The sequence below is a fragment of the Sprattus sprattus genome (assembly GCF_963457725.1).
Source record: "Sprattus sprattus genome assembly, chromosome: 9".
NCBI lineage: Eukaryota > Metazoa > Chordata > Actinopteri > Clupeiformes > Clupeidae > Sprattus > Sprattus sprattus.
In genome coordinates, this window is record NC_137928.1 from 11219702 (window position 1) to 11243372 (window position 23671).

At 41.8% G+C, this 23671-nt stretch overlaps 1 protein-coding gene across 1 annotated transcript in view; it reads left to right on the plus strand.

The window, feature by feature from the left end:
• Window positions 1–23671, plus strand: part of cadm2b (cell adhesion molecule 2b) — a gene marked incomplete at both ends in the record, with an annotated part of 141031 nt that overhangs the window by 58819 nt on the left and 58541 nt on the right. The gene's annotated exons all lie outside the window — the stretch shown is intronic.

Consider the following 23671-nt stretch of genomic DNA (forward strand, 5'->3'; position numbering starts at 1 on the left):
GTAGTTGGTGCTGTTGCTGTGAGGGCACAGCCAAGCTGTATGCTTTCAGCGTTTTTATTTTTAAATTGGGGGTGTAGATATATGCAGTGTGTTTTGTGCCTGCTAGTGTATTCACTGCCTTTTTTGATGTCTCCAAAGAGCAGGAAGAAGTGGTGTTTACAGAATTGGCAATCTTCAGTTGATTGCCATGTTGGACAGAAATTGACTGTGATTACATGATGTCTTGTCATGTCTTCATTGTCCTTTTCTTTTAAGACAACACTGTTGACAATCCACTGAAGAAATATTTTTGGCCAGCAACTCAAATGAATTCCTGACCCATTTAAAAATAAATAAAAAAATACAGATGGCTCAATATGAGATGCTCTAAATCTTGAAAGGAACCTGGATTGTGACTGATCTCAAATATGCCAGAGCTATTTTTGGAGTGGCACGTATCAGTTTACCTAATCATTATGACATATTTAAAAGAACAACGGAAAAGCTTCCCTTGTTCATAATTTTACTTTAATATATGGCTATGGGAAAGTAAACAGGTCAAAGTTTTCTCCGTAACATCCACATTCGGTGCACTGCCCTGCTATTGTTTCTGACATTACATGTCACAGGGCAGCAGCCGAGTGATTATTTTCCAAATTGAAACTGATTAAGACCTACCTGAGCAGCATGGGGCAGGAGAGGCTGAATGGGCTGGCTATTCTTGTCCATTGAAAGAGCAAATCATGCATCAGCACTTGTATGTTTGAAAGGCGACGTTGGGCAAATGTACTGTGTCTCTGGCTGCACTCAGTCAGCTTGTAGGTCTTGATGTTCAGATTCTGCGCCTAAACTAGCTTTATCATATCGTCTCGTCACACGATTACTGTATATAGAGACTTGACATTGGCGAACAAGATACATATTACCCAGCAATCATCATTGCATATCTGTATATGACAAAAATAACAAATAAATAAGAAATGATTCATTTGATTGAATCTGCTTTTTAATAGTTTATATAGTGTATGTACGATAAGCATATCATTTTGTTATAGATTGCTACTGACGATTTCCCCCTAAAAATTATGAAAACCATGACAGAGACAGGTTTGCCATTTTGAGGGGATATATATAGTATAAGGGATCTTAGATAGTACAAAAAAATCATCCTTGATCACTGTCGCATTAAACTAGCGACACTTAGACATCCTTATGTTGAAAGAAATTTTGAAAGCAGGGTCTGCTTTGCCTATAAACCTTCCGCACTGGCTGCATTGTCTATAGTTACGCCCCTTGCGCACATGCACATTTTCTAACACAGCACAGGTACACTCAATTAAAGCCATTAGCAAATGAACAAAATACAAGAGATACATAACAGCGACTCACACAGAGGCTCTGGCTTAGGGGCCCCCTGAGCTCATAGGCCCCCTGAGCTCATGGGCCCCTGGGCCTGGGCCCGGTAGGTCCGTTCGTTAATCCATTCCTGTATGCAGTCACAGACAGACACGGTGTGGGTGTTTGTGTGTGTCTGTGAGCATGAATAAACGTCTGTATGCATAAGTATGGACTTGTATATAAAAGGAATATGCATATATGTTTGCCTGTGCGTGTGTGTATGTGTGTGTGTGTGTGTGTGTGTGTGTGTGTGTGTGTGTGTGTGTGTGTGTGTGTGTGTGTGTGTGTGTGTTCATAGCCACATCCAGGGGAGGTGTTGATCTTTGTATTCTATTCCCGCATGAATGTGCTTATCGTGCATCTTTTGTGAAAGTCTTTGAATCAGCACATTTAAAAAAATATATATATATATATTTGCGCCATTCAGGAATTCACACACGCCTGGTATTTATCCCAAACTGGATGGGGCCTGCCGAAGGAATGCTGCGTAACGGAAGCGGTCCTCGCAGTTTATTTCATTTTTCTTCCTCCCTCTCTCCCTCTCTCTCTGGCAGGAAGAGCACAGGGTGATGATTACACGTCTCATCAGCCCCTCGCTCTTAACATCCAGCAAGAGCTGCAGACGCCGAGCCTCACAATGTAATGATTCAGATAACGCGTTCTGTAATTGAATTAACAAACCACTTACAAACACATACATTTCCCACCCAGACTCCGAGAGAATCATCACAGAAGAATGTGCACGGTGAATATCCCTTCTCTGTAGGGACATGCGGTGGCGTGGAATGCTATTAATGTGAGAGCACCCCCCCCCCCCTCTTTATTTTTAAAAAGAGCGCTGTGAAAATCATTAACACAAGTAGCTATGATTCATAACTATGGCGCTAAGCTGGGCTAATCCGATCTCTGCATGCTGATCCAAAGGGTCAGAATGGGGCCTGGCTCAGGACTGAGTGTAATGCAGATACATAGCCTTACTTGTTACAACCTTATGGTAACAATAGAACTGTATATAGCTGCACGTAAATGTGCCTACGATAGAGACTTTTGGTCCAAGCTTGAGGTGGTAAGTGTATAAGGCCGGAAGCTGCCAATTATGAGAATAGAAATCCTATGTGGAGCAGTCTAGTGGCATAGATAGTCTGTCTCACACCTTAAGGACAGGCCAGGAGAAATGATGGTTCAATAGTTCTCCTGTGCTAATACAATTCTGAACTAAAATATAGAACACAGAACTAAATGTGGAGAGGTGCAATAAAATGTGGAACCCTTGGGCTGGAACATGTTTTCTGCATTCTTTAATGGCAAAAAACTGATCCCACAGCTGAATGTTCCCCATGCCAATAATGAGCTCTTGTGTAAGAGCTTAGATGTGTTCTGAGGACACAGGTCTCCCTTTCAGAACTGTCAGGACATTCAATCAATTCCCGCAATTTAACAGCAGCATGCAACCACAAGAACACTTCCTGAGACATACTTAATCACAGTTTATTTTCCTAATCAGGCTCAATAAAGTGTCTTTTCAGAAGAATATCTGAGTCATTTCACAGCAGACGTTTCTGTTCATACTTTTCTGGTCGTTTAAACCCCGGGTGCAAGAGGTGAGGTTTGAGTGGTTTCAGGTGAATTGAGGAGTCAATGTAGCATTGAGTGCTACTGCCAAGGGTCACACTGTGAGGTGGCATACGACTCTGGAATTAAAACGCAGTCCAAATCAACAAATCCTTGACCCACGGCTGCTTGGTGTACTGCAGACATAATGTACTTAGAATTCAGTCTGGCTCCTCTATTTTAGTCTCTACTTTTTTTCTCTACGGCTCTGTGAATTTCATTTTCTACATGATACAAGAAAATGCATTGACATTGCACTTTTAATATTATATGAATACTGTCAAATAACCCCTTTATTCTACAGAGGGTGTTGTTGTAAGGTTATTTTATTGAAACCATTGCCCCTGGGGGAAAGGACAGACTTTTCATGACTTCGCTTCAAGGGCATAAGAGAAGATGTACCACTGTGTGTGAGAATGTATAGAAACACCCGAAGCTATGAAAGGTTCTTAGTTACCTATGGCATATGACTAAGCATTGTCGTGAAATAATGACAAGCTACTGTAGAAAATTACTATGGCCTTGATAACAACCCTTGTGTGGAGCACTGGGCTAACCAAAGTCCCCTGGGAAATAGAATTGATGATTCTAATAATTGCAACCCTTAAGCTGTTTTTTCCCCGCCCATTTGTGCATTTAGTTTGGTGCATTTGAAAATCCCAAGGGACCGCAACAACGTGAAATAAAATTAAGAACATAAAACAAATAAACATTTGCCTCATAAGAAGAAAGAAAATGGCCTTAGCAATGTGAAGAAGTTTGTTATTAAATATTTGTTCAAGACTATCTTGGAGCGCCGTGCACAAAATATGTTTGGTGATATTGATTTTGACTTCTTTATGAGTTCATTAATTTGTGTTTCTCATAGTAAGGCCGTGTCACGCTCATTTCTGAGTGTTTGTTCAAATGCAAGTCTGTGTGAGAGGATAGAGAGATCAGAATGTTATAAAGCCATTCCCTAGGAAGGGCGAGAAATCAGTATGAAGATGGAAAGGAAAGAGAGGGAGAGTGAGAGAGAGAGAGAGAGAGAGGGAGAGTGAGAGAGAGAGAGAGAGAGAGAGAGAGAGAGAGAGAGAGAGAGAGAGAGGGAGGGAGGTTATTTGGTACTGGTACTTACAGTTTTTTACGATCGGATAAACACAATTTTGACTGCTTTGTTTTGCTTTTCAATCGCCTCACACAATAAGCACAACCACACACCCAATGAGCAAAAACATCAGATCCATTGCAAAATGAAACACTCTTGTAAAATCTATACACTCATTTAACAAAACCATATTTTGTTACCATATGAAACACACACATTGCATGTACTGAATTCTGTTTGTACCACTTACACACTTCTGTTATAAACCTAAAACACTTTTAGCAATACTACTTCTCAGTGATTAGAGTAGTGTAAGTGAAGTACACTGTAAAACCTGATAAGTTAACTTTACTTAAAAAAATTGTGGAAACCGATTACCTTGAAAAAATTGAGTAAAAGAACTTATTTTTTTAAGTTAAACTGAGTGTTTTGTTCACTTAAAATAAACTAGCACACGGTGAGTAGGCAATACTCAGTTCACTTCAGTTGTGAAAATAAGAGAAAACTAAGTTTAGTGTACTTGGCACACTGAAGTAAAGTGAACTTGACACAAACAAAGGCATTTACCAAAGAAACTAAGTTCTCATAACTCAAGTACATGAGTAAAAAGCAATCAGCAATACTACATTATTTTAAGTAAATTGAACTCAAAAACCCTGCAATTGTAAGTTCTGTGAACTTGGATAAAATGAGGAAACCGATTACCTGGAAATACGTAAGTTTATTGAACTTCTGAAGAGTAAGCAGCAGGCACACAAATGGAAAATACTCTTGTGGAAAAGCATCACAAACACTATATTCTCAATAAAAAAACAGAAACATCTTGTTTCCACTGTATGGAATGGAAAAAAATTGTCCAAAATTTAACTTGACTTAAAAACATAATAATAATAAATAATAATCTCTGATCAGACTAATCCATTGACCTTATGACATCACTGAAATGTTTACTATATACTAAAAACCATAGTTTACAATCTTACAATTGGAGTCTTTTGGCTTCCAGTTCTATGCTCCCTATGAAAATATAGTAAACAACAGAACTTCATTCCTAAATACACAGGATAAGGTGTTACACAGGTCTTGTATTTAAGAATGTACTGAGTACTGATGTTAACTATATACTCCAAACACTGAATATTCCTATTTCCTCTGAATAGAACTGGAAGCCAAAAGACTCTGATTGTACGATTGTAAACTATGGTTTTTCACATCTGATAAATGTATTGGTCTGATCAGACAAAACCAAAGCATTACACATTTTTTAACAATGAATTCAACTCAGTTATAAAACAACACCTTCAAAACAACAGTGTGTTGTAATGTTATAAAACGGCATAAGAACAGTACATAAATCCCCATTGATCTCATACATGCTCTCCAATATTACTTCTTGTCGGGACACTTTTGACTGATGATCGGGAACAGGACCATCACTGGCAACACAGAACAAACTAAAAGCCAACCTGCTCCTTCTGTCTTTGTGTGTTTCGGGGGGACTGTGTGTGTTGTTTGATGGGGGGTGGTGGGGTGCTGTTCTCTCTCTTTTACTTACACACACACGCACACACTTGAACACATGCGCGCACACACACACACACACACACACACACACACACACACACACACACACACACACACACACAAATGTGCAGGACTTACAAGGCCAATGCATTCCTCTCTTCCATCTGATTCGGCAACAAAAGAAAGACAGAATGACTCATTAGGATACAGCACTATGATTAGGCTTCAACAGTGATTTTTTTTTCAACACAACATGGAGGCAAAGGTGACTTCATGACATGCCGACCATTTCAGCAAAATTACTTAACTAGTAAAACTAGGCTGACATCAAGTAAAATGCCCGCATGTAGCCAAAATCTGCATTTGTATAAAAGAGCAGCTTATCTATAGCGTCTTAGTCTTCCCTCTGTAAAGTTACAGAGGAGCTTATTATGATTAAGCCTGCTATCTGCCTTGAGAAAAGCTATCTAAGCTAGCTAGATAGCTAACCGTTCAAATTCGAAAATCATTGACACTTGAGTTAATATAACCCATTTTACCTAGACACAGTTTAGCAATACAGTGTATTTATGTGTATAGCATATAGATGCAAGTTGCTGGTTAGAAAAACATTATTAATCGAACAATTGGTTTAGTACAAATTTGCAAATGCGCGGCAACTGAAGGAACCAGCCCTGAAATCGAAGCTAGCAGGCTAGCTGGTCCGTATCAAGCAATAAACTAGCATTTGAGGGGACAAACATTGAAATGTCAGCTCTACATCTATTATATTAAGGAGCATGTTACTTACCAGCAGAAGTTGTAAATGAGTGCACCGTCCGAGTCGCCGTTCTATTCCAATAACCGAAATGCCAGAGATGCTCTGTTTTGTGGCTTGCTTCGTCGATCTAACGTTCGTCGCAAGAATGCACCAGTAATGCCTATCTTCTGGGCTGACGTCACCAACAGACGTAAAAGCCCCGACTGCTCTGGGAATGCACACTGTACACTGTACTTTCCCAACTTTGTTAGGAGGAGCATTTTTAGAGAGTTTATCTAAACGCTAAATAAGGTTTGCTTAGGATTTCCTAAGGACAATGATGTCACTAAAAAGGACTTCATAATTAGCCTTACTTAGGCTACTTCGTTTCATCTGGAAATTCTACATTCACTAATAATAATAATAATAATAACTAGAAAATGCATTTCCTGAAGGAAATACCAGTGCATGAAATGCAAAGGTTAAGAAAGGAAGAAGAAAAGAAAGAAGAGTGAAAGAAGGAAAGAAGAAAGGAAAGAAGAGTGTAAGAAGGAAAGAAGAGTGAAGAAAGGAAAGAAAAGTGGAAGAAGGAAAGAAGAGTGGATGAAGGAAAAAAGAAAGGCAAGAAGAGTGGAAGAAGGAAAGACAAAAGGAAAGAAGAGTGAAGAAAGGAGAGAAGAGTGGAAGAGGGAAAGAAGAAAGGAAAGAAGAGTGAAAGAAGGAAAGAAGAAAAGAAAGAAGAGTGAAGAAAGGAAAGAAGAGTGGAAGAAGGAAAGAAGAAAAGAAAGAAGAGTGAAATAATGAAAGAAGAAAGGAAAGAAGAGTGAAGGAAGGAAAGAAGAGTGGAAGAAGGAAATAAGGAAAGAAAGAAGAGTGAAAGAAGGAAAGAAGAAAGGAAAGAAGAGTGTAAGAAGGAAAGAAGAGTGAAGAAAGGAAAGAAAAGTGGAAGAAGGAAAGAAGAGTGGATGAAGGAAAAAAGAAAGGCAAGAAGAGTGGAAGAAGGAAAGAAAAATGGAAGAAGAAAATAAGAAAGGAAAGAAGAGTGGAAGAAGGAAAGAAGAGTGAACAAGAGTGGCTCTGGATGAAGAGATAAAGAGAGAGTGAAAATATTGAAAAAAGGAGATAAAAATGGAGTGAAGAAGAGAGATTGAGTGTGAGAGAAAGTTGACAGAGAGAAAGATGGAGAGATGGAGAGAAAAAAAAATAGAGAATGGATGGTGTCTTAATGTTCCTAGTTACAGTTAAATTGAGAGGGACAGAGAGAGAAGAGGTTCTTTGGATTTGGCACAGGTGTCAGTGAAGCATACTAAGGCAGAAGGCAGTAACTTCTATGTTAAAGCTCAGTGGTATGATAACAATGGAATAATGACCCTATTAATTAATCAGTAGTAATACTATTTCATTTATCACAATTACCAATACAATGATTATCACACACACACACACACACACACCATTGAATTATCACATTAAGCACATAAAACAATGAACTTGAATTGTCACATGAAACACATAAAACATCTATGTCAGTCCATTGGGGTGTGTGTGTGTGTGTGTGTGTGTGTGTGTGTGTGTGTGTGTGTGTGTGTGTGTGAGAGAGAGAGAGAGAGAGAGAGAGAGAGAGAGAGAGAGAGAACGATAGAGAATGAGGCCCATTTTCCCCCTCCACATGCCCCCGCTCGCCAAGCGAAGTTACCCGATTTAGATGCACCTTTTTCGGACTAGCCACAGGCACTGGGTGGGGGAATAGCCCGATAGCTTAGCATATCTGCCATGCAATTCTAATGGTAATGCTACCTAGCTTGGTATGCTAACTGTCGGTAGCCTATACATCGTGAAATCAACCAAAATACTGATGTCACTGGCTTTAATTTGATAATGGCATGTTAGTAGTACATTTAATATCAGTACATTTGTTTAATTACTGCTGATATTTTACAAATACGTCAAAAACTCATTTTTGACCAAACTTGAAGTTACGGTCTTTTGCCTTAGCACGGCAGAGTAAAGCACAGGTGCAAGCCAGTTTAAAGACCCTATTATGATGTCATAATGGCCCAATGTAAGTCAATGGGAGAAATTTATATTCGTTTTTCTTTAATATCTTAAAAAGTATAAAGTTTAGAAAAGTGAAAAATACATAGCATAAGTGTCGTTTACAAGACCTACGCGACAAAGTTTGAATGAAGTTTCTACGTTAAGTGGTTCGGGCTGAATTAATCGCAGAAAAAGGTAACAAGAATAAGAAGAAGAAGAAGAAGAAGAAGAAGAAGAAGAAGAAGAAGCCTAGGAATAACAATACAGGGCATTTCATGCACTGTAATAATAATAATAGGCTACATTTTATTTATAGGGCACCTTTCAAGAGAATGCTAATCTATGCTAATCCCTGGAAAGGAAACCATTGTTTTTATCTTTTATTGGGGAATTTAATACTTACATGAGCTCACTTGAGTTTTCTTGTGATTCTTTGGGCCCTGGACCCCTGTATGCATTGTGCTTTCTAGGCTATGGGCTTTTATAAAGTGACCTCTTGCTTTGTATTTTGTTTGGCTGCATGTAATAATAGACTCTTGCATATAGTCAAGTATTTATTCGGTCCTGTAAGGTTAAGACAAACTGGTCAGTGTAAAGACAATATTGCAAGTCTTCAAGATAGCCTTTTTGATCTCAAAAATAGGCACAATAATAGCAGCCTATTTATTCAGTATAGCACAAACTTATGCAAATCAAGTAGCATTGGCTAGGCTTACAGTTTACTTGAATTGGTTGATTAAAGTAGGCTTTATCTAAAATTCAATAGGCTACTTAGTTCAGACAAGTTAGGAGGACAAGAAATAAAATGTGAGTTAATTTTACTCAATATGCAGATATCATATATATAATGGCAGAGCTTGTAGCACAGGGTTAAGCAGTTTAAGTGCAGTTTACTTTATTGTAATGGTTATTTTAACTTGTAGCTTAAGCTTGTACCACAAACTTAAGCAAACTTAAGCTGTTTAAGTGTAGTTTACTAGATTGCAGTGAGTTTGTTAACTTTTTTACCAAAAAATTGAATAACACTCAGTTTAGACAAGTAAACTCAACAAAAAACAAAAACTGAGTCCAATTAATTGTATGTTTTCAGTAAGGACAGTTGTTACGTTTTACAGTGTACACAGAGAAAGACCAATGCTGATGAAAATATTATTTACGTAATTCTCTCCATATACCCAAATCAGTCAACATGGAGAATCACAACAAAACATGTCCCAGTTTTCATGCTACTTCAGTAGTGTGCATAACATTGTAAGCTCAGCAAATATCAGACAAAGGTGAAAAGATGTTTCCAATACAGGTTACAATTCCATTTACAGTAAAATGTACAGATTTGTCAGTGTCGCCAGTGTTGACTGAGAGACCTGATGGATATTACTGTATTGAAAATGGCATGGTCACCGATAATGTTTGCTTAAATTTCTCTGAGCCTGATAGCATTACGTATTTGCCAAAAGCATGTTTATGATCTCTATATCTTGTTCTTGCGTGAATATGGGCCTGTCCTCCTTTCAAGTTTACTGTATTTGATACATTTGGTCTTCTTCTTCTTTGAGCACATTTTCCTCCTGCTACAGGTCTTCCTCTTCCTCTACTTCCACCTTGACCTCAGCCTCATGGTATGGCCTCGGCCTCTTCCTCCTTCTCCTCCTCTGTGGATTCCCTCCCTCACCCTCACTCTTCTTCTTTTGACTCCTTCCATTTTGGTTGAAGACAGATTACAGTTACTCATCTGCTGCATTTCTATAGTGCTTAAACCTGTTTGTTGTGTCTACAATTAAGCAATCATGTGTTTGGGCACTTGATGGCTGTGTTTATTTGACCGGGTGTGGTAACTTGACAGAGTGTTTTGGAATTGCAAGGAAGTGACCTCTTGATATACGTCTGTGTCTAAAGCATAAAAGTGTGTTTAGTGCTTTGCAAATCACTTGTGTGTATGGTTTCGCAAAAAGTGTGATGTTTAAATGTGCTTATAGTTGTGCAGATATGAGCCGTTGTTTTGCACCTTGAGTGAAGGTTTTGATAATTGTGTTACACTTTTGATTTTAGTGTGTATCCGATTGTAAAAAACTGTAAGTAAAGACTGCTATTATGAAATCCCTATGTTTCTCATGTGCCTTTTGAAAATTGCCAGCATCAAGCTTTAAGGCGCACAAAGCATCCACGACTGCCATCACACATGTCATATTTAGATGAATTTTAGAAGGTTTTTGACACTCTGGAATGTTCTTATTCAGCTCAGAATTCTCTCTCTCTCATCCTTTATGTCTTTCTGCCTCTCGTGACTACTTTCGCAATCTACTCTCTTCTTTTCACTCCTGTTTATTTGCAAGAAAACTCTGCAAAGAACCTTCATATAAGATTATATTTATCTTAATTTGATCAGAAACAAGAGATCCTTAATTTGGAAACTCTGTTTCATTTCTCATAGTAGGGTGTAGCCAACCCTGATAATAATCTCTGAATTCTCATGAATCAGTCCAATTTCCTAAATATTTGCTTCAAATTTGCAATGGAAATCGGATTTCTCCTAACCTGATTGTCTTAGTGTTCCTGTGTTTACCTCTCTGTCCTCTCTCTGTTTATTTTCCTTCGCTTCTGCTCTTTCTTTCTCTTCCATCCTCCTCACTAACATGCAGAAAGACAGGTGTGGATGTTTGCCTCCCACCCAGAGCATCTAGGCAGCAGCCCTCTCATTTGGTGTGTTCTCAAAGAGTCATCAGTTAGTTAGTCAGTTAGTGAGTCAATTAGTCAGTTAATCAGTAAGTTAGTAGTTAGTCGGTTAGTCAGCTATCATTTAGTTAGTTAGTCAGCGAGTCAGTTAGTCAGTTAGTTCTTTAGTTAGGTCTCTGTGTGGTGCAGGCCGGGGTAGACCTTGCAGATCTGAGCTGCAGTGCTGCAAAGGGGGGTAGAGTCTATCAGATGTAACGGTTGGTGGGAACAAAAAACATTACATGGCAAAAGTGCAGTCCTGGCACTTTCTCAGGGCGAGATACTGAGAGAGAGATAGAGATAGAAAGAGAGAGAGAGAGAGGGAGAGAGAGAGGGAGAAGGAGAGAGGAAGTAGGGAAGAGGGAAATAGAGTGGAGGAAGGAAGAAATTGGTGAAGATGGAAAAGGACAAAGGCAGAGAGATTGAGAGAGAAAGAGAGATGGATAGAGAAGGAGAAAGAGAGCGAGATGAAGAAAGAGAGACTGAAAGAGAGAGACACAAATAGAGAAAGGAGAGAGAAAGAGGGAGATGAAGAAAGAATGAGCAAGAGAGAGGTATAATGAAGTACACAGACCAGGGATCCCCGTCGGGACATGCAATTCGACAGGCTCACCTGACAACCACTGATGTGTGTGTGTGTGTGTGTGTGTGTGTGTGTGTGTGGGTACGTGTGTGTGTGGCTACCTGTGTGTGTGTGGGTACGTGTGTATGTGTGCTGTTTCTCCACAGGGTAGCAGCTAACATGATTTATTTGTGCTGGTTTTATTGTTAGACCAAATTGGATATTATGAATCCTCTCTGTACGCAGAGACCAGGGCTGGCCTTGCGCAGTGCTCGGCGGAGGCCACCCCATGCTGTAAAACAGGGAGAACAGAGACTCTGGGTGAGTCTAGCTCAGCTGTGTTGATTGGTGAAACCTCCATGGATCGGCTGAAATAGTCCTGCATTGACAAAGGGAATGAGAAGTAGGTTAAGAGGCAAAGGCTTGCTTTTTTTTTCTATTGTTACATGAATAAACTGGGCATGAGAAAGGCCCCCCAACAGGCTTTTTGCATTGCAGTGGTTAAGCCATGTCTATTCACTGGAACACAGTTGCCAATTGAGTGATAAAGAAAGAGTTTACCGTTGTGTCTGATTTCTGGATGTCTGCTTAAGACTGGATGTCTGGAGTCTGTAGGTTTGTAGGGGGTATCTAAGAGTGGTTTGTGTGTGTGTTGTGTGTGGGATTGCCATGTTTGCCATGCTATATTTGAGTCTGAATGGGAGTAGTTTGGATGTCTGTGTGTGTGTGTGTGTGTGAGTGTATTGGCTTTCTGCGGATATGAAGAAGAGGGTTGGGTGGTGTCTGCATACGTGTAGGGAGTGAATAAGTAGGTGGGTATGTGTGTCTGAATGTGTGTGTGTCTGTGTGTGTGTGTGTGTGTGTGTGCGCGTGTATGGGGTGCCCTAGGTGGCATGCAGGAACATTTGGTGTCATGTGTGAGGGAAATAAATTAAAGCTTGTAATGTGAGCGGAGCGTCATTAGAATAATTCAATGTAATTAGTCAGCTCTTTTAATTACTCCTGCTGCAACAATAGCCCAATAGTCTGGCGTAAGATAAATGGTGTTTGGGAGGATGCGAATAATGCACTGTGTCTGTGATGCTTCCTGGACCTGACACGGCAGACTGAGACTGCGATATCACCCACAGCCCAAAGAAACTTTTTTTTTAAAGTGGAAATCCTGGATAAGCTCCATTCATTTTTCATCTGATATATTCTATATGTTTATGCCACACATACACACAAGGCTTACATAGTATAGTGCTGAAATGTCTGTGAAATTGTTTTGTTATTTATTTTTATTTGGACTAAAAGTCTGTCTGGGCTGACTATAGAGGTTATACAAACATTTGGGGGAATATAGGCGGCGGGTGTTTCATTCTAGTCACATTTATGATTTATTTTGGCAGCACACCCACGTTTCAATTTGATCTGTGTGTGCCAGAGTGCCGACCTTTCCCTTAACTGTTTGGGCACACAGTGTTTTTCTCATCCCTGAGTGGGATTTTCGCAGGGTGGCGTGGTGTGGGGAACGATTTTCGTTCAGAGATTCCCAAAAGGTGCGCCTGTGAGAAACCGAGGCTATTCAGGCGCCTTGCGAGAAAACCCCTTGCCAGGCCTGCACATGTTAGCGGGATGAGAGAAAGGGCAGTGGTCTTTTTGGCAATGCGAGCAGGCGTGTACTCGTCTCTGCCCTCCTACCCTTCCCGTCGGGGTGCCATGGGAGCCCCCAGTAGCCCGGGGTACGGTAATTGGCAGTAACAAATGGAACGGACAGAAAGGAGAACGCTTGGAAAGTGGGTTGAGAAAGAAAAGAAAAAAGCCCTATCTTGTGTAGGACTGTGCATTTTTTTGTATTGCCTGATACTGTCCATTTCTGTGTTATGGCTTTATTTATTTTTTTTTTTACAATTTGTGCGTATGTCCGCATATTTAGCATGCATTATGTAAAAGATAATCCACATAAAGGTGTGGGTTAAAGAATGTTAATGTATGAGGTGGAGGCAAAGCACCACCCAACACGAAGCAGAGGGCGGCTGCCTCCGCAGAGCTCGTTACAATCCTCTAACACGCAACTCTGAGTAGATTCGCTCATACCGTGGACACTAACCACAATTTTTACACAAGAGCATTTACTTATTCCTGTTGATTGTTTTGGACTGACAATCAAATGTTTTAGAAGGCAGGTCTGTAATTCCCATCATAGACTCATGATCATTTAGGTATTACAATGTAACGTATGTTTTGGTCAGGTCTTCCAGTACATATATGTTCCATCGTGGTTGGTTATGAAAGTAGCCAATTCATTACACATTTATATAAGGTAAGATATAAGGCCAGCTGTTTAACTAGCTTGTTTTACCCTCACGGACTAGATTAAATACTATCATTAAAATGCCTAGACATACGTAGCTCTAGCATTGCGGCATTCTTACAGAAGGCTTCTTTAAACCTATTATTTACTGGGCTGTCTTAGCATCTCTCACTACCTCTGCATTTCTGAGCCACCATTGTTTCCCTCTGCTCATACGTCTCATTATGTTACCTCAGTGTGAGACATTGATCTTCCACAGACAGACAGTTCCCTGAAGGCTCACCTCGCGATGGCTTCCATAATTCAGATTACCTATGCAGGCTGTGGACCCCTCCGCTCAGAGGTCACCTCGATTGGATACGAAGGATAAATGAAACATTATCTGCGTAAGTGAGGAGGTCAGGAGAATGGCCAGCCCTGTACATTTACGGCCCTCTTGCAGGTGACATTGAGGAGTGAGGAGGCAATGACTATTTAAAACTCGCCCCGCGTGGGGAGAGACAGCGAGGGGGAAATTGACCCAGCCCGCGATAAACAACGGTTCTAACAACGGCGCCGGTGGAGGTGTAATCTCCTGTGTCAGGCGTGATGAGAGGGACGGAAAGAATCCAGTGTCTATTTCGAAGGCGGCTGTCCAGAGACAGTTCCTCCACCACACCACCCCCGTTAAAAACACGCCGTTTATATGGAAAACGTCGGCTCAGGGGCAGAGGTGGTGGTTACCGAGGCGCCAAGGTGTTGTTGTTTAACAGACAAGGTGTTGTTTAACAGCCAAACAAGACAACAAGGGAACAACATCCTGCCATTGTTTGGTAGGCATGAAAGAAAGCGTACTCCTAAAGAAACGCCTATTCAAATCCTGCTGTTTTTCCTCTCAGTAATGAATACTTGCTGTAAGCTCATTACATTCACTTGTTTAGAGTCTTAAAGGTAAAGAAGTTTGCCTCTGCGGGACTAATGTTGGTCTCTCTTGAGAACCCTTTCTCCTTCAAATAGTTCCACAAGGAACCCTTGTGCTGTTCCATGTAGTCCAACCTTGCTGAGAGGTCTTGTTCCAGACTCAGTGGCAAATGTCCCTTCAGGGAGACGTGTTCCAAACGGGATCATTATGCTAGTGTGCTGGTGCAAGCAAACCCACACTCCTACACGTATTTTGCCCCGTGTGTCTGTATAGTGTGTAGAATTGAAAGTAACCACTTGGTGATTATCAGTTTGGCCAAAGAAAAGGTTCTACCGAACATGTCCGTGGGCAGCACAGAAACTGTGTGTGTGTGTGTGTCTGTGTGTGTGTGTGTGTGTGTATGGTGCTGCTGCTGATATTTGCGTGTGTGTTGTTTTCACAGATACTTTCTACTCTTCTTATTTTTTTTAGGAATTCAAAGCACATCGTCTGCACCCCCCCCCCCCCCCCCCCCCCCACCCCCCTCCCACCTCATCACCATCCTCATCGTTCTCTTTGTTTATTTGTTGAGAAGAGGTCAGGGAGCGTCACCCCCCCTCCCCCCCCCCCCCTGTCTATCCCCTGTGTGTGTGTGTGTGTGTGTGTGTGTGTGTGTGTATGTGTGTGTGTGTGTGTGTGTGTGTGTGTGTGTGTGTGTGTGTGTGTGTGTGTGTGTGTGGTGTGTGTACACAGTAGCGGTGATGCTGGTGTGGGGAGGGTCATTCCGTGCGTGTCTTAGGCAAGCCGTGTTGCTTAATCTCCACGGACAGCCCCACTCCAGGCAATCAATCTCTGTGCAGGAAGAGTAGACACTCTGTCCATCATGGCCGGGGCGCCTGACGGAGGGCTGAGCCCGAGACGTCACTTATCTCGGCGGAAGCTGTGTCCCGGGCCCTGGCGCTTCCCACTGGCCTGCCGGGCCATAATTGATACCTCCTCCATGGCTGTAACCCTTTAAATTGCCTGGGCGAGAATAAATGGGTCGCATGGCTATAGTATATCACGTGTCATGCATTATACATTGAAGAACAAAGAGGCGGTCATTTTTTAAAAGACTGTCCCTCTTTTTATGGTGATTTTTCTTGGCTATTTCACTGATGGTTCAAGGGAAGGTAGTTGGGCCAGGATTTTGTGGAGGTTTTTTTTTTACACAGTAATGCGTTTAATAATGTTACAGTGTGTGCCGTTGTCAGGTTTTGAAGAAAAAAAATATATATTTCAAGAGGTTTAATTTGCAACACCGGCCTCCTGATATTTTTCATAAACAATGTGTACATATGTTACAATGTGTGATAACAGCAACTGTATAAATGTTTAGTTAATAATGTTCAATATGTACAACAGTTTGGAACAGTTTATTTGAAAAAACCTGAATAGGGATGGGGTTGGGGTTGGCCTCAGTTAAAAACACCTAACTCAAAAAGAAATATAATTCTGTGTTCATATTTCTTAAATATAATTGTAACCAATAATTTTAAACAGAGTGTTTACAACTCCCGCTGTTTGTGTACAGTACAGAAAGTAGAAATAAACAATGGACAACAGCTGCAATAGCCGAGCTGCATTGTGTCTCTGGACAGTGAAAGTTCACTTGACAAGGTCTGATGAAACTGAAGGCCTTGTTTTTTTCTCTTGTCTCCATGGATCATGAGCAAATCTGATGATTGTTAGTCTATGAGAGAACAATCAGAGAGGCTGTCATGGATATCACTTTCGACAGCTCCAAATTGCATGTTGTACAGCGCGTGGAGGAGTAAGTGACAGGAGATGCCGCTTTAAAGAGAAAATATGTTGCTGTGAAAAACCCCAAAGCAGCCAGCTGAAGTTGTTGACTTGAAATTCCAAACGCACTGGAGCCACCAGCTAAGAGTCATATTTCCTCTCTGACAATGGAGACAAAAACAATGAATGCATGATTGAATCAAGGGAAATAAGTCCACGGTAAACAACAGCCCCAGCGAGACCTATTAGTTTGATTGATCATAAACAAATGCAGCCAATTTAAGTTTCTCTCTCTCTCTCTCTTTCCCTCTCTCTGTCTCTCTGTCTTTCACACACATATCGTCTCTGACTTACTTTCTCTATAAATACAATTGGATTTTTTTTTTTTGCCCACAGTCACCTCTGGAATATGAAAACACTCCGTTCAGTAGTCTTATTGCTTTTCATTTGTCTGGTCGCTGAGGCCTTTAGGCAAGAGATCCATCCATTGTTGTGGTTAATAGCAGTTGCATTCCCGTGATACATGCCCATAATTGGAAGAAAAAGATCTCCCTCCCTCTCGTGTTGGTGAAGGTTTGTTCGGAAAGTACACCCAGACACCCCAAGGGGCCACATATTTTTTTCGTGAATTGAAAAATCAAGGTAACATAATGTGTCGTATTACATCTTTATTTTCCTCAACATACTCATTTGCAATGCAGTGCAAGCAAAAACATAGTGGTTTATGTTATAAAGATATCTTTGCACGTGTACCACAGGATAGTATGCGGGAATGAAAGACTAACTACAGTCCTAACGAAAGCATACTTCTTCATTCTCCCAGATATGGATGGGTTTATTCCAGGGGGGCATGCGTAGGAGTCAAGATTTTTTAGACGGGTATCTCATGCTCATTTCTGTGTTTTCTTACTAAATGACTCAGCTCAGCGGTAGCTATCGTTTATCTTCGAGAAACAGCCACAATTTGATGTCGGAGAGAGATTGATAGTGTCGTCGTCTCCGAGCATCATGCAACCCCTCCCGTTGACTCGCAATATGTTTTGCATCAGATAAATGGACGGTTGTATTTAATGTGGCAAAACCCAAACTATTCATACAAGCTATTTCAAGTTTATCACGCGGCTCCATTAAGATTCATGTGACTAACCCTTCTGGCCTGATTGATTGTTCAAAGTGAAGGAAATTCACACATGCATCACCACCTATCTTGTACCATGGATCACAGATGATGCTGCAACATCCTTCAAGTGAAACGACTTTAAAGGAACCTATGGACAAATATAGGCACAGAACATGCACAAGCATTAAGAATTTTTTGATGGACATTAACATGTCTGTACCATGTAGTAATTAAAGGAACCTATGGACAAATATAGGCACAGAACATGCACAAGCATTAAGGCTTTTTTGATGGACATTAACATGTCTGTACCATGTAGTAATTAAAGGAACCTATGGACAAATATAGGCACAGAACATACACAAGCATTAAGGCTTTTTTGATGGACATTAACACGTCTGTACCATGTAGTAATTAAAGGAACCTATGGACAAATATAGGCACAGAACATGCACAAGCATTAAGAATTTTTTGATGGACATTAACATGTCTGTACCATGTAGTAATTAAAGGAACCTATGGACAAATATAGGCACAGAACATGCACAAGCATTAAAGCTTTTTTTGATGGACATTAACACGTCTGTACCATGTAGTAATTAAAGGAACCTATGGACAAATATAGGCACAGAACATGCACAAGCATTAAGGCTTTTTTGATGGACATTAACACGTCTGTACCATGTAGTAATTAAAGGAACCTATGGACAAATATAGGCACAGAACATACCCAAGCATTAAGGCTTTTTTGATGGACATTAACACGTCTGTACCATGTAGTAATTAAAGGAACCTATGGACAAATATAGGCACAGAACATACACAAGCATTAAGGCTTTTTTGATGGACATTAACACGTCTGTACCATGTAGTAATTAAAGGAACCTATGGACAAATATAGGCACAGAACATGCTCAAGCATTAAGGCTTGTTTGATGGACATTAACACGTCTGTACCATGTAGTAATTAAAGGAACCTATGGACAAATATAGGCACAGAACATACACAAGCATTAAGGCTTGTTTGATGGACATTAACACGTCTGTACCATGTAGTAATTAAAGGAACCTATGGACAAATATAGGCACAGAACATACCCAAGCATTAAGGCTTTTTTGATGGACATTAACACGTCTGTACCATGTAGTAATTAAAGGAACCTATGGACAAATATAGGCACAGAACATACCCAAGCATTAAGGCTTTTTTGATGGACATTAACACGTCTGTACCATGTAGTAATTGTCAAGTGCAGGGACTCAGCGAATCTCATGTACTTGTCAGACACTCTTAAAGGCTTAAAGCACTGCGTGAAGCACAAGCAGGAGATAAGTGGTGTTATGAAAGCCTCTGAACACTATGTGTGTCTATGCCTCCCTTTGTGTGTGTGTATGTGTGTATGGTGTGTGTGTGTGTGTGTGTGTGTGTGGAGCTGGAACTTGTGTGGGCTTCAGCGCCAGTCCGAAAATATCTCGATGAGGGACCAGGAACGGGTGATTTGGTCGGTGGTCAGCGTAGCACTGCCTGGAGAACCTCCGGGGGCAGAGGGGCATCAGGTGCGCCATCTCGGTCCGGTTAATGCAGAACATTTTAGCAGGAAATGACATGTAATTACGCTCCACACACGTCCATCTAAACACAGAGCGCGGTGTGCAGGACAGTCCAGCTTTCACTCCATGAAAGTAGAGAGAGAGAGTCAGAGAGAGAGGGAGAGCGAGAGGGAGAGTGGGAGTAAGAGAGAAGTAGAGGCAGGAAATACAGAAAGAGAGAGAGCGAGGAAAAAGAAAAAAGAGGGAAGGGAGGGTGAGAGTAGGAGGGAGACAGAGATAGGAGTGGAGTGGAGAGAAACAAAGAGAATGTTTTTATGATATGAGTCCATCTATTTTTAAGGTCAATTTGACAGCAGACAGCTACCATCTAAGAAGAGCATCTAGGCACTAAATGATATGAATATAAACTGAATGTTCATTGGAAGAGTTTTTTTTTTTCATAAAGTTTACTCAAAACGAAGAGCTATAGTGCCCTGCATAGATATACCAACCACTTGCTTCCACAACCTCAGTGTGGCATCGAGAAACATGTATTGGGCAGTATAGTGGTGCAACAGCTATGAGAGCCATTATACGTCTAGAGTGCAAGATGTCAGGTTAAGTAATCATCAGACATCCAGGACCAACAAAGCCCTCTCTGTTGTCTTAACAACGGGAAAAGGCAAGAAAGAATTACAGCCTCTTGGGGGGGTTGGGGTGGGATGGTGGCGATGGCTGCTAGTGAAAATTAGCCATGTGGGCTACTTTTTAAATCGTTTTTGGTCCTGCCAGCTATAATCTCTGAAAGTGCTGATGGCTAATATATATATTTGATGCAAAACTTTGGTGGGTTTCTGTATGTCACTGTTTAAATTGACATCAACCTAATAACAAACCTTAATATGTTTATTTACATTTTAATTCACATGTTGTGCATTGTGAATTAAACATATATATGCTTATTCACTTGAAATTGTGATCTGTCAGATCACGTAGAGGAGTTTGATACTTCTTGTTGCTAATAGGCATTCCTGCCAGTCGATTTTTACCGATAACATTTGGCCACTGTCATTGTTTTCCCCCCTCAGCATAATGGCTGAAGTATGTTCAGTGTCAGTGAGAAACTCATCCCTCTGTGTCCTCATGGTGATGGCAGTTAGCCCAAGGAGGCATAAGCAATTTGTTTGTTATCGGACGTAATCTGCTTCGCCTCCAGACTTGCATGGAGAGGTTGCGCGCCCATGCTCAGCGAAACACACACCGTTTCTGCCCACTTGGTATCTGGCTGTCTGCAAGTCATCGGTAATGCTGTACAGTTTGCGAGCCAGTGCTGCCCTACTAGTTTTTTGATAACCCAAGGGGCCCAGCTCAACTGTGAGACTAGCCATTAAGAGTGACTGACATAGCTGCTGGGGCCATTTAGGTCACATTCCTCAAATCCTAGCTGATCTCACTGAAAAGGATTACATGAGGCTTTCGGATTTGTCATCTAGAAATCAAGCCTACCTGGGCAATAACACTCGCCAGTGCCGATCTCCTGCATTTTCCGCCACAATGTCAGTGTTAATGTTGACCTATGGTCGACAAAGTAGTGAGCTGGTCTTTGCCATGGTAACAATCTCCATGCCACCAAAAGTGTTTCTCTCTCTCTCTCTCTCTCGCTCTCTTTCTCTCTCTCTCTCTTTACTTTCTTTTTGCCGTTGCTGGCCTGTATGTGTATGTGTATCTGACATGCTTTCAACCTTCACGTCATGAATGTCAAAAGCTCCGGTCAGGGCTGTCACAAGCTCACAGCTTTGCCTTTACAAGTCGGCTTGCTTCTCACATCAGCCACTGTATGTCAGGGTTTGATCTGTCCTCTCCATACAAGCAATGTTAACAGTGTATGTGGAGTGTGGTTGTGTGGTGACTCTATCATTGCTGATGCAATGGATGCCGTGTCCTGATTACGTCTGGACTCGACTGCCATTGTCACAAATCAGAGAGGATGTCCAGGACTCTTTTTCTGTTGCATTTGTGATCTTTATCTTAAAAGTAATTTTTTTGGTCTGTGTGAAGTAGATAGGGAAGTGTCTATTATATGTCTTTAAAGCCGTTTGATAGGATGGTTAATCTATCTTGTCAATATTATCTGGTTTCGGTCTTATAGTGTGAGACACTAGAGGGACTTTTAACGATTGTGTGTGCGTCTGTTTGTGTGTATGTCTGTGTGCGTGTGTTTGTTTTTATGTATGTGTGTGTGCTTGTGTGTATGTCTGTGTGTGTGTTTGTGTTGGAGCGCCGCGTATGTTTCTGGTGATAATCATCCCCACTTGTTTATCCTCTGTGTCTTATCACCAGCAGTTTGAGCTGATGTATTTCCATGGCACAGTTAAATTCGGCGCAGTAGTCACCCCCCCTCTCCCCTTTCCTCTTACCCACCATGATTCCCCAACACTTTCATCCAAGGCGATGATAATGGTCGAGTGCAAGCCAGACTGCTCCGGCGAGATGGGCGCTCCGGTGACAGATGAGCTGTTTGTTCTTGGCTGGGGATATCTCCTCGAATCTGGGCGAAGGAGCAACAGATTACCGATGATGGATGTTCAGCGTTTGTGCTATCTCGGCACAAGCGTCAGGCAGCGCTGGTGTAATAACCACAGACTTAAGGTATGCGCATTATGGGACATGGACACGTCGGCAGTCTCCGGGAAAGGCAGCTGGACTGCAGCCATTTTCTGGCTTGTTTGTTCCAATGAGCATCTCACTGCAATTGCTGAATGCATCATGTTACTGAACAGGCTGATGATGGTGAAGGTGGTGGTGGTGGGGGGGGGGGGGGGGGTCAGAGAACGTTAAGTGCTCACCAGCTCAAACCGCTTTGGAGATTCTCTTGGCACGATGCAGGAGCCGCACCGGCTTTGGATTGAGACGTCAATATCAAGTCCATGCATGCCGTGTTTGACCGGCTGATGCCTTGGCCTTGAATGCCTGTGCTACCAGACAAAGACTTATGAGAATGTAAAGTAGAGGCAAACAGAGGAAGTCAATAATAAAAGATAAGGGGGAAACACAGTGAAGGTGAGCGAGAGAGAGAAAGTGAGAGAGAGAGAGAGAGAGAGGGGAAGGGAGGAAGAAAAAGGGACAGAGGGGGACAGTGAGAGTGTCCAAAGAGAGAAATGAGAAATGGAGAGAGAGCCAGAGAGAGAAAGAGATGGAAGGAAATCAAGAGAGGACAGGCAAAACAGATAGGCAGAGGAAGAGAGGGGAGGTAGAGAGAGTGGATGGATGGCTTGACTCCAGAACTGTTTATTGAACAAAATGAGCAGATAATTATAAAGGGCTAGACTGGCACTGTCAGCTCTTTATACACTGCCGATACCATTTGAGGCAAGAGCCAAACAACTGGACTCAGCTGTCTGAGAAAGAGTGTGAGAAACCGATTCAGAAACAAAGAGAGGTAGAAATAGAAAAGTGAGTGCGAAATAGAGCCGAAGAGAGAGAGGGAGATAGAGACATAGAAGAAGGAGAATAGTGGTGTGCTTCTCATGCATATTTGAATCGTGTTCGCCCACCCCTCCTGCCCATGTAGTCCTAGTTCCAGGGTATTTGAATCACTGTCAGCCACCTCTGCATATGATTGGGTTGGTCAGCCCGATTTCCAGGCCAAATAAATCCTCTCAGGTGGGCAGCCTGTCCCCCAGGGAAGGGTGCCAGGGATGGGCTGTGACGACGATTGGTATTGTCACCCGCGAAGGGTTGTCACCACCTCTGGAAAACTGTTGTGTAGGCGGCGAGGCATTTCAAAGTTGCAACAAAAGGGGTTGATCCCACCTCTACTATGCAACCCCAGCCCGCTCTGTTTGCAGAGTGACACAATGCCATGCATAACAGGAAAGGACTGACATTGGACTCGCATCCAAGATGAGGATTAACCCCAGTCTTGGATGATAGTGCAGTGAAAGGAGATTCACATCTTTTGTGTTTTTCTTTTTGGAGGGGGTGGGTGGTGGGTGGGGGGGCTTAAGGGTAGAAAAATTGAAATCAGTAGAAAAGTGCTAGGCTTAATCTCTCCCTGGGAAACTAGCCTACTGAGTTCAAAGACTCGATACAAATCATATCCAACAGTCCATCAAAAAAAAAAAAACCCTCACACACAGACACACAACAACAACAACAAAACCCACCAAAAAAACAGGGGACAAAGAAGAGTGAGCCTTGGAAAGGTGAAAGCATATGTTACCACCTGGCCGCTTCGCTCTCCAACGATCACACAAACGATGAAGGAGGGCCAGGAAACGCCCCGTCCTGAACCTTGATGATGGCGTGTAATAGCGGGTGCCCAGGTGCCCGGGATGCCACGGCGCGCAGCACACTGCCAGACAGGTGGTGGTATGAGCAAGGGCAGTGCTGAGCCCCCAGCCCACCCTACCCC